Genomic DNA, 11,245 nt, shown 5'->3' with positions numbered 1-11,245 from the left:
ATCACAAAGTTGACTTTTTCGAATGACAGGCCAAGCTACGTAAACAATTGTTCCAGCTTTGTGAATAGGATGTCCCCGGCGGTGTGTCCTTCCAGGGGAACGTCCCCGGCGGTGTGTCCTTCCAGGGGAACGTCCCCGGCGGTGTGTCCTTCCAGGGGAACGTCCCCGGTGGTGTGTCCTTCCAGGGAAACGTCCCCGGAGGTGTGTCCTTCCAGGGGACCGTCCCCGGAGGTGTGTCCTTCCAGGGGAACGTCCCCGGTGGTGTGTCCTTCCAGGGGAACGTCCCCGGTGGTGTGTCCTTCCAGGGGAACGTCCCCGGTGGTGTGTCCTTCCAGGGGAACGTCCCCGGTGGTGTGTCCATCCAGGGAAACGTCCACGGTGGTGTGTCCTTCCAGGGGACCGTCCCCGGTGGTGTGTCCTTCCAGGGGGATGTCCCCGGTGGTGTGTCCTTCCAGGGAAACGTCCACGGTGGTGTGTCCTTCCAGGGGACCGTCCCCGGAGGTGTGTCCTTCCAGGGGAACGTCCCCGGTGGTGTGTCCTTCCAGGGGAACATCCCCGGCGGTGTGTCCTTCCAGGGGAACGTCCCCGGCGGTGTGTCCTTCCAGGGGAACGTCCCCGGCGGTGTGTCCTTCCAGGGGAACGTCCCCGGTGGTGTGTCCATCCAGGGGAACGTCCCCGGTGGTGTGTCCTTCCCATGAAAATAACGGACATATACACACAACTGTGCTACATCGGTGTTGTCAGTACTCTCATCAATAGCCAGGGGAAAATGCTCAGCCTGACTGAGCCCCTCCAGAACAATCCTATGCACATCATCCGCCAGAGCACAGACACGGCGTCCGGCTGATGTCACAGACAGGGGCACCTGTTTGACAGACGCGATTATGCTATCCATAGACTTGTCTGTAGCCAATTCCTCCAAAACTGTCACCATGCATTTTTTAAACAGCTCTGCGTCTGTGAAGGGCATGTTGTGTTTGGTTAGAACCCAGGATGCTTTTAGGAAGCACTTGTGACCTTCTGTTGTTGGGTCAGGCCACGAAGGAGGATTCTACTGCCGTGTTTGTAGCTTGTAGTTAATGCTTCAGTGTTTCTGCTTCAGGCCTCTGTCTGGGGCGGGAAGGCCACTTTCAAAGTACCATGTTTAGATTCATAATGCCATCTGAGATTGAATTATTTGCAAACAATGACATTTTCATTGCAAACAAGACACTCTGGCTTGGCATTGGAGAAAGATGGTAAGATGAATGGATATCTCTCTGTCCGTTCTTCCCTGAAACTTTGATTTTCATTATCCACCTTTCTTTTGCTACTTTTTGAGAGCGACATGTTCTCTTGCTATCAAGCTAATTGTTCTGAATGAATGTTGATATTAATAAAGTAGTGTAGACTACAGTAGGCTACGTAGACATGTTTTTCCCCAACAATCAACACACAGAGATATAAACAAAAAAATATAATTGAATAGAGATATTGGTGATTTTATGAACTTAATCAGATCTAAATTATTTTATTGTCACTCAATGTACTATGTACTAATCAAATGTGTTAAACGTGTTGTTAAATTTGTAGTGTAGGCGTATTAATTGTGCTAATATTATATGCTAATTATGTTCTGGCCCTCCGACTTTAACTCAAAAAAAATTATCCCGATGTCACGTCCTGATCATAGAAAGCTGTTATTTTCTATGGTAGAGTAGGTCAGGGCGTGACAGGGGGGTTTTCTAGTTTAGTTTTTCTATGTTGTTTTCTAGTTTCTAGTTCTAGTTTCTATGTTGGGTTTTGTTTGGGATGATCTCCAATTAGAGGTAGCTGGTCATCGTTGTCTCTAATTGGAGATCATACTTAAGTAGGTGTTTTTCCCACCTTTGTTTGTGGGAGATTGTTTTTGAGTAGTGTATGTTTCACCTCTACATCACATTTTTTTTTTGTTCTTTAGTTTATGTGTATGTATTGCATAGTTTCACAGTTCAATAAAATATGTGGAACGATAATCACGCTGCACTTTGGTCCGCTCCTCTCTATGACAACCGTGACACCCGAAGCCAAATCTAGTTGACAAACCCTGTTTTATAGTATGTCATGGCCTTTTCTGGCCAACTGCTGTTATGTTTATGATATACTATGGTATTGTGTCACTAGACTTTGACCAGATATTATTGCATCCAAAGATCAACTGTACCTAGAACATAGATACAGAGACACTTGTCATCAGGAAGCTGCTCTCTCAGCACAACGGAAAATATGACTTGACATGTTCTGGTTGTGAATTCAGGCTACAAGGTAAGAATCTTCCCAGGGATTATTGTAAAGTGTGTAGAGAAATTAAATGTATGGTGTTATTTTAGTATAGTGACTGACAGTAAAACACTCAGATCTAAAAGTCCATTTCACCTGGGACAGCTACGTGACAGTTCAATCATACAAAATGGCGCTAACTGGGCGTAGGCAAGTCAAATTCAATAACATATTGTTCATATATCGTATTATATGATTCATATATCGGGATTATTTTACCATTTGTAAAAATGTTAATGTATCATAGTTGTAAATCATCTTTCAGAATATCAGAACATTTGTTGTTTTCTAAACTACAATGATCTCCTGCTTCCTGTGTAATTTGGTATGAAACCACTGAACAGACTTTTCTTAACATTGTTATTATGAACTGAATTCAGTAACAGCATAATAATATCATACCTGTTAAACAAAGCAACACACTAGAATGAGAGAAATTATTAAAAGAGAAAGTTAGACATTATTATTATTAATATTATTGTTAAATTGTTTTATTATTATTAGTTCCACTACATGGAGAAAGGGTGAAAAATATTAAATCACCTGACTGTTTGGATGTGTCTTTCTATGTCTGTTAGTAAATGTTTTATTTCTAAGAGATAATGAATAAAAGAGAACAATTGACCTTCAATAATTAGTTGGCCCTGTGTTAACCACAACCAACATGCTGGATCTCTGTTTAGTTGTCACTGTGTTAACCACAACCAACATGCTGGATCTCTGTTTAGTTGTCACTGTGTTAACCACAACCAACATGCTGGATCTCTGTTTACAGGGGTCAGTGCTCTAAAATGAGTCTCTCTGTGGAGAGAGAGGAGGGGGGCCCTGCCTCTAAAATTAGTCTCTCTGGGGAGAGAGAGGAGGGGGGCCCTGCCTCTAAAATTAGTCTCTCTGGGGAACATGACAACAAAGCTAAGAGGTAAGATGACTATGTTGTTTAAGGACTGTTTCTAAAACATTATTTCCACCATTTTTTCACATTTGTTATTTTTCATGGGATATGATTGCTTACGGGAACCGTCATGTGTCTGTAAAATATTGTTGTTGTAAGATTTTAATTCATAGATTTTTGTGTATTAATTTTTGTTTTGCAAAACGCAATATAGCTGGAATGAAATGTTTGTATCCTGTATATCTTTACCAGTATACACACTCATCTCTATAGAATTTTAGCATGACACAATCATTTAGCCTACTCTTAATTATTGCCTAATATGTTGGCAGGCATAACTTTATTGTTCTTACTAATTCTGATCGGTGTTACAAGCTGAATTTGGACAATATATCCGTTATATCAACCCAGTCTTCACTCCTGTTTAAACCAAAAAGGGTTCTATCTTTCTTAATATACGGAACCACTAAAGTTCTATATAGAACCCTTTATAGGAGGTTAGCCTGTCTGAGTATACAGTATATATAGAATATATATATATAACCCTTTATAGGAGGTTAGGAAGTGTCTGAGTATACAGTATATATAGAATATATATATAACCCTTTATAGGAGGTTAGCCTGTCTGAGTATACAGTATATATAGAACCCTTTATAGGAGGTTAGCCTGTCTGAGTATACAGTATATATAGAATATATATAGAACCCTTTACAGGAGGTTAGCCTGTCTGAGTATACAGTATATATAGAATATATATAGAACCCTTTACAGGAGGTTAGCCTGTCTGAGTATACAGTATATATAGAATATATATAGAACCCTTTATAGGAGGTTAGCCTGTCTGAGTATACAGTATATATAGAATATATATAGAACCCTTTACAGGAGGTTAGCCTGTCTGAGTATACAGTATATATAGAATATATATAGAACCCTTTATAGGAGGTTAGCCTGTCTGAGTATACAGTATATATAGAATATATATAGAACCCTTTATAGGAGGTTACCCTGTCTGAGTATACAGTATATATATAAGATATATAGAACCCTTTATAGGAGGTTACCCTGTCTGAGTATACAGTATATATAATATATATATAGAACCCTTTATAGGAGGTTAGCCTGTCTGAGTATACAGTATATATAGAATATATATAGAACCCTTTATAGGAGGTTAGCCTGTCTGAGTATACAGTATATATAGAATATATATAGAACCCTTTATAGGAGGTTAGGAAGTGTCTGGGTATACAGTATATATAATATATATAGAACCCTTTATAGGAGGTTAGGAAGTGTCTGAGTATACAGTATATATAATATATATATAGAACCCTTTATAGGAGGTTAGCCTGTCTGAGTATACAGTATATATAGAATATATAGAACTATATAGGGCTCTTTGATCAGAACTCTAGAGGTTCTTCTTCGCTGAATTGATCTTCATTATATCCAAACACACTGGTGGTCAGGGAGGCTTCTCTTTGTTTGAACGATGGCCCACGTCAACTCTGGCTGACTTTTTTACAATATGATATATTACAACACTTTACAATACAATACATTATAATACAATACATTATAATACAATACATTATAATACAATACATTATAATACAATACATTATAATACAATACATTATAATACAATACATTATAATTAAATACATTATAATACAATACATTATAATACAATACATTATAATACAATACAATACATTACAATACAATACAATATATTATAATTAAATACATTATAATACAATACATTATAATACAATACATTATAATACAATACATTATAATACAATAAAGACAGACAACAACTGACTTTTTTACATTACTATACATTACTATACAATACTATACATTACTATACAATACTATACAATACTATACATTACTATACAATACTATACAATACATACATTACTATACATTACTATACAATACTATACAATACTATACATTACTATACATTACTATACAATACTATACAATACTATACATTGCTATACAATACTATACAATACTATACATTACTATACATTACTAAACAATACTATACAATACTATACAATACTACACATTACTATGCATTACTATACATTACTATACAATACTATACATTACCACACAATACTATACAATACTATACATTACTACACAATACTACACATTACTATACAATACTATACAATACTATACAATACTATACAATACTATACATTACTATACAATACATTACTATACAATACTATACATTACTACACAATACTACACATTACTATACATTACTACACAATACTATACAATACTATACATTACAATACATTACTATACAATACTATACATTACTACATAATACTATACACTACTATACATTACTACACAATACTACACATTACTGTACAATACTATACAATACTATACATTACTATACATTACTATACAATACTATACATTACTACACAATACTATACAATACTATACAATACTATACATTACTATACAATACAATACATTACTACACAATACTTTACAATACTATACAATACTGTACATTGCTATACATTACTATACAATACTATACAATACTATACTTTACTATACAATACTATACATTACTATACATTACTATACAATACTATACATTACTATACAATACTATACATTACTATACATTACTATACAATACTATACATTACTATACAATACTATGCAATACTATACAATACTATACAATACTATACATTACTATACAATACTACACAATACAATACAATACAATACATTACAATATATTACAATACAATACAATACTATACATTACTATACAATACTATACAATACTATACACTACTATACAATACTATACTATACAATACTATACAATACTATACAATACTATACAAAACTATACATTACTATACAATACTATACATTACTATACATTACTATACAATACTATACAATACTATACAATACTACACATCACTATACATTACTATACATTACTATACAATACTATACATTGCTACACAATACTATGCAATACTATTCATTACTACACAATACTACACATTACTATACAATACTATACAATACTATACGATTCTATACATTACTATACAATACTATACAATACTATACATTACTATACAATACATTGCTATACAATACTATACATTACTACACAATACTACACATTACTATACAAGACTATACAATACTATACAATACTATACGTTACTATACATCACTATACAATACTATACATCACTACACAATACTATACAATACTATACATTACTACACAATACTACACATTACTATACAATTCTATACAATACTATACACTACTATACATTACTATACAATACTATACATTACTACACAATACTATACAATGTTATACAATACTATGCAATACTATACATTACTATACAATACTATACATTACTACACAATACTATACAATACGATACAATACTATACAATACTATACATTACTATACATTACTATACAATACTATACAATACTATACAATACTATACAATACTATACAATACAATACATTACAATATATTACAATACAATACAATACTATACATTACTATACATTACTATACAATACTATACATTACTATACAATACTATACAATACAATAGAATACAATACAATACATTACATTATATTACAACACAATACAATACAATACATTACAATATATTACAACACAATACAATACAATATATTACAACACAATACAATACAATACATTACAAAACATTGCAATACCACTTTGTCCCCCCCATATACCTATAAGAGTAAATTGTCTTCATTGTCAGCACCTCTAAAACCAATCTCAAAATATTGTTTTAAAAAATGAATAATTTAGTTTTTCATAATAATAATAAAAAATGAATATTACTAATGTAACCCACTGCAAAGACTGGGTTTAGTTGATTGTGTGGCACTGCTCATGTCCGCGTTCTGGAACTGTCCCCGTCCCTGTACAAAACTGCCCGCGTCCACGTCCGGTGCGGTGCCAAGCATATTGTCCCGGTTACGCGCAGAGTGGCTGAGGTGATCTTGGATACCAACGATGGAGTTCGCTACAGTGTTGAGATGTCAAAGTTTATTGTTCAATTTGCTTTCTGCTTTACGGTCAGGGACAGTATGAGTGTCGCCAGATCCTTTTCACTCTCTGTCCTTGTTTCATTTTGTGGTTCACCGGATTCGTCATCATCATCGAGACGAGGTTACAGACGAACGACCTGCTAGCTAGCCAAGCTAGTCGGTACAGCTAGGAAAGCTAGCTAGCTACTCTATCAGCAGCATCCTAGTTATCCTGGCTAGTCGATAAAGCTCGGTAAGCTAGCTAGCTACTCTACCAGCAGCATCCTAGTTATCCTAGCTAGTCGGTACAGCTAGGTAAGCTAGCTAGCTACTCTACCAGCAGCATCCTAGTTATCCTAGCTAGTCGGTACAGCTAGGTAAGCTAGCTAGCTACTCTACCAGCAGCATCCTAGTTATCCTAGCTAGTCGGTACAGCTAGGTAAGCTAGCTAGCTACTCTACCAGCAGCATCCTAGTTATCCTAGCTAGTCGGTACAGCTAGGTAAGCTAGCTAGCTACTCTACCAGCAGCATCCTAGTTATCCTAGCTAGTCGGTACAGCTAGGTAAGCTAGCTAGCTACTCTACCAGCAGCATCCTAGTTATCCTAGCTAGTCGCTACAGCTAGGTAAGCTAGCTAGCTACTCTACCAGCAGCATCCTAGTTATCCTAGCTAGTCGCTACAGCTAGGTAAGCTAGCTAGCTACTCTACCAGCAGCATCTTAGTTATCCTAGCTAACACTACATCATCACCGGCTGCCTGCATTTCTTGTGGACCGATGGAGCTCCCCGGTTGTTTCTTCCACCTGTTAAATCCCGTGGAGGGCTTCTCCCTTTCTCATTGATGGATGCTGTAATGCGTTGCGTGCTGGTGGCAGGGAAGTCAGGCGCAGGAGAATGAACTTGGTAAAAATGGAGCTGTTTAATAAACATCAAAACCTCAGAAAACCAAAGTATACAAAATAACAAATAGAGGGTGCGAAACCCGTCCCACACCAGAATAACAATAAACACCTACATACAACAAACAATCTCCGACAAGGACATGAGGGGAAACAGAGGGTTAAATACACAACATGTCATTGATGGGATTGGAACCAGGTGTGTAGGAAGACAAGACAAAACCAATGGAAAATGAAAAATGGATCAGTGATGGCTAGAAGGTCGGTAGTGTCGACCGCCGAACACCGCCCGAACAAGGAGAGGGACCGACTTCGGCAGAAGTTACCTCTGTCCGATTCTCCTCTCTTCACTAGATGGACTGTAACTTTAGTGTTTAACCCCTCTATGTCCAAGGACCGAACTTTTGAATATTATTTTCGGGCGCCTCAAGTAGGCTGGACACATGACATTTTTAACAATGTTTTTTTTCTGATGAAAACTAGTTCATTGCATCCTCCATGGAGCTCAGTTTCATAATATTACGTTATGTTATGAAGTAATCGCTAAAAAACAGACCTTATTTTAGGTCATTTTTCACCCTGCCAGCTCCTACTAGTTCAATTGAGCACCGTGACGCCAACTCACCTTCTGAACGTTATATTCCCAGCTCATTGTTCTGCGTTAAAATGGCAGCTTCTCTATTGTTATCAATGAGACCTGTCGGCAATAACCGTGAACGCCGACCTCGGGTAAATTACTATTAACCTTGTAGGCTGACCTCAATTATTATTATTATTATTATTATTATTATTATTATTATTATCAGGTAACTTATTATTATTAACAGGGTTCTGGCTACTTTGTGAGTGCTATCCCTGTTCGCTTGGGTACATATTGTGGTGGCCCAAAGTCCTAAACGTTAACCATTTTCTGGTCATGGTTAACCATATTTGTTTTCAGAAAAAGGTATACCACCTAAACAAAACGCATGTCCCTGTCCTCTTTTTCAGATGTGGCCGATTTTAAACATCCAGAATACATTTTTTAATTAAGAAATAACACTTTTTTTGATGACTTGTTGTTTCTAAATGGCTGCTGGGTAATTGGATATGCATTGAAATCGTTGCATCGCAGGTTCACAGAGTTGCGTAGGTTCACAGAGTTGCAAACCAAATGGATAGGTCTAGCTCATTGATTTGTAGATCTGACGTAGTTGCTACCTCAGATTATGAGCCTAGTTCAAAGATGAAAAAATAAAAACATGGAGTCTCCTCGTGCATGCGCCCCCAGTCTCATTGTTCTCAGATCGACCACTATCCAAATGCGCTACTGTTTTTCAGCCATGGCCTGCAAAGTCATCATTCAAAGTTCTGGCGCCTTCTGAGAGCCCATGGGAGCGTTAGAAAATGTCACGTTATGCCAGAGATCCCCTGTTTTGGATAGAGATGATCAAGAAGGCCAAGAAATGGTCAGACAGGGTACTTCCTGTACAGAATCTTCTCAGGTTTTGGCCTGCCAAATGAGTTCTGTTATACTCACAGAACCATTCAAACAGTTTTAGAAACGTTGGAGTGTTTTCTATCCAAAGCTAATAATTATATGCATATTCTAGTTTCTGGGCAGGAGTAATAATCAGATTAAATCGGGTACGTTTTTTATCCGGCCGTGAAAATACTGCCCCCTATCCATAACAAGTTAACCATAAACATCACACATTTAGTTAATTATATATATAAAACTATTTATTTAGATGGGTGACATTATCTGCCAAAATAACATGTAGATGCAAAATGCAAAAACATGTACATGCAAAATAATGTAGACCAAAAAGAGCTCTCCAGCAGGTATCAAAACATTAAAAGGCCATTTTCTCAAAAGTGAGGTTACAAGTATATCATCTTCCAAAGCAGAAACACTTTTCCACTGTTCCTCAACTGTAGTGATATACCATGTTCTAGCTCTGAGGCTCTACTATTATCAAATGTGAAAAACACAATTTCAAATTTTGCTACATAAGACCGAGCCGTTCATTTGAGAGAAAGGCAGATATATAACATTTTGCAAAAAAACATTGTCTCTCTGAAATGAAACCATCAAGTGATAGATTTTAAACAAATACATGTCTGTCGTTGAACAATCCGATGCCATGATTAGATAGTGAAAAAACACACTTAAACAATAAAATCTAATTTATGAACATTTCTGAAAATGAGTAGATGAGAGATGTAATGTTTGTCTCTGTTGTGTTGAAGTCCAATCAAGCAGGAGAGACCAGCCTCCCCTGTACCCAGCTGTGTGTCCATGAAGAGTGACTGGTCTATGGGTCCTCCTATACTGTTTAGAGAGGGAGACTTTTCTACTGAACAAAGGTAAGAAGAACTCATGGGTCATGGTCAGTGAGTTAAACAACACTGTCTCTAGTCATTTCTCCTCTCCCATTTTCCCATTTCTTTTGGTTGTTTTCATAATCCATAGGCTAATACGTTTTGTCCATTTATATAGTCCTAAAACAATATTAAACAAACACAACATTCCCTCCCTGTTCGTGTGTGTGTGTGTGTGTGTGTGTGTGTCGCTGTGTGTGTGTGTGTGTGTGTGTGTGTGTGTGTGCACTCCCTGGATGAAGAGATATAATCTCTATCCTGATAGCCTAGTCACTTTTACCCCTACCTACATGTACATATTACCTCAACTTTACCTCAACTACCTGGTACCCCTGCACATTGACTCAGTACTGGTACTCCTTATAGTCTCATTATTACCTCAACTACCTGGTACCCCTGCACATTGACTCAGTACTGGTACTCCTTATAGTCTCATTATTACCTCAACTACCTGGTACCCCTGCACATTGACTCAGTACTGGTACTCCTTATAGTCTCATTATTACCTCAACTACCTGGTACCCCTGCACATTGACTCAGTACTGGTACTCCTTATAGTCTCATTATTACCTCAACTACCTGGTACCCCTGCACATTGACTCAGTACTGGTACTCCTTATAGTCTCATTATTACCTCAACTACCTGGTACCCCTGCACATTGACTCA

The 11,245-nt window shown here is 36.8% G+C and overlaps 1 long non-coding RNA gene across 1 annotated transcript; it reads left to right on the top strand.

Moving 5' to 3' along the window:
• The first annotated feature begins 2,171 nt into the window (after nt 1-2,171).
• LOC123733391 (uncharacterized) lies at nt 2,172-10,647 on the top strand. The gene is made up of 3 exons (XR_014391370.1): nt 2,172-2,283; nt 3,074-3,217; nt 10,447-10,647. It is a non-coding gene; the product is annotated as an uncharacterized LOC123733391 (long non-coding RNA).
• The last annotated feature ends 598 nt before the right edge of the window (nt 10,648-11,245 follow it).

Source organism: Salmo salar, unplaced genomic scaffold, assembly GCF_965601325.2.
Source record: "Salmo salar unplaced genomic scaffold, fSalSal1 ptg000384l, whole genome shotgun sequence".
Classification (NCBI taxonomy): Eukaryota; Metazoa; Chordata; class Actinopteri; order Salmoniformes; family Salmonidae; genus Salmo; species Salmo salar.
The sequence above is the reverse complement of the archived record's forward strand: the minus strand, read 5'-3'. Positions and strand labels throughout refer to the sequence as shown.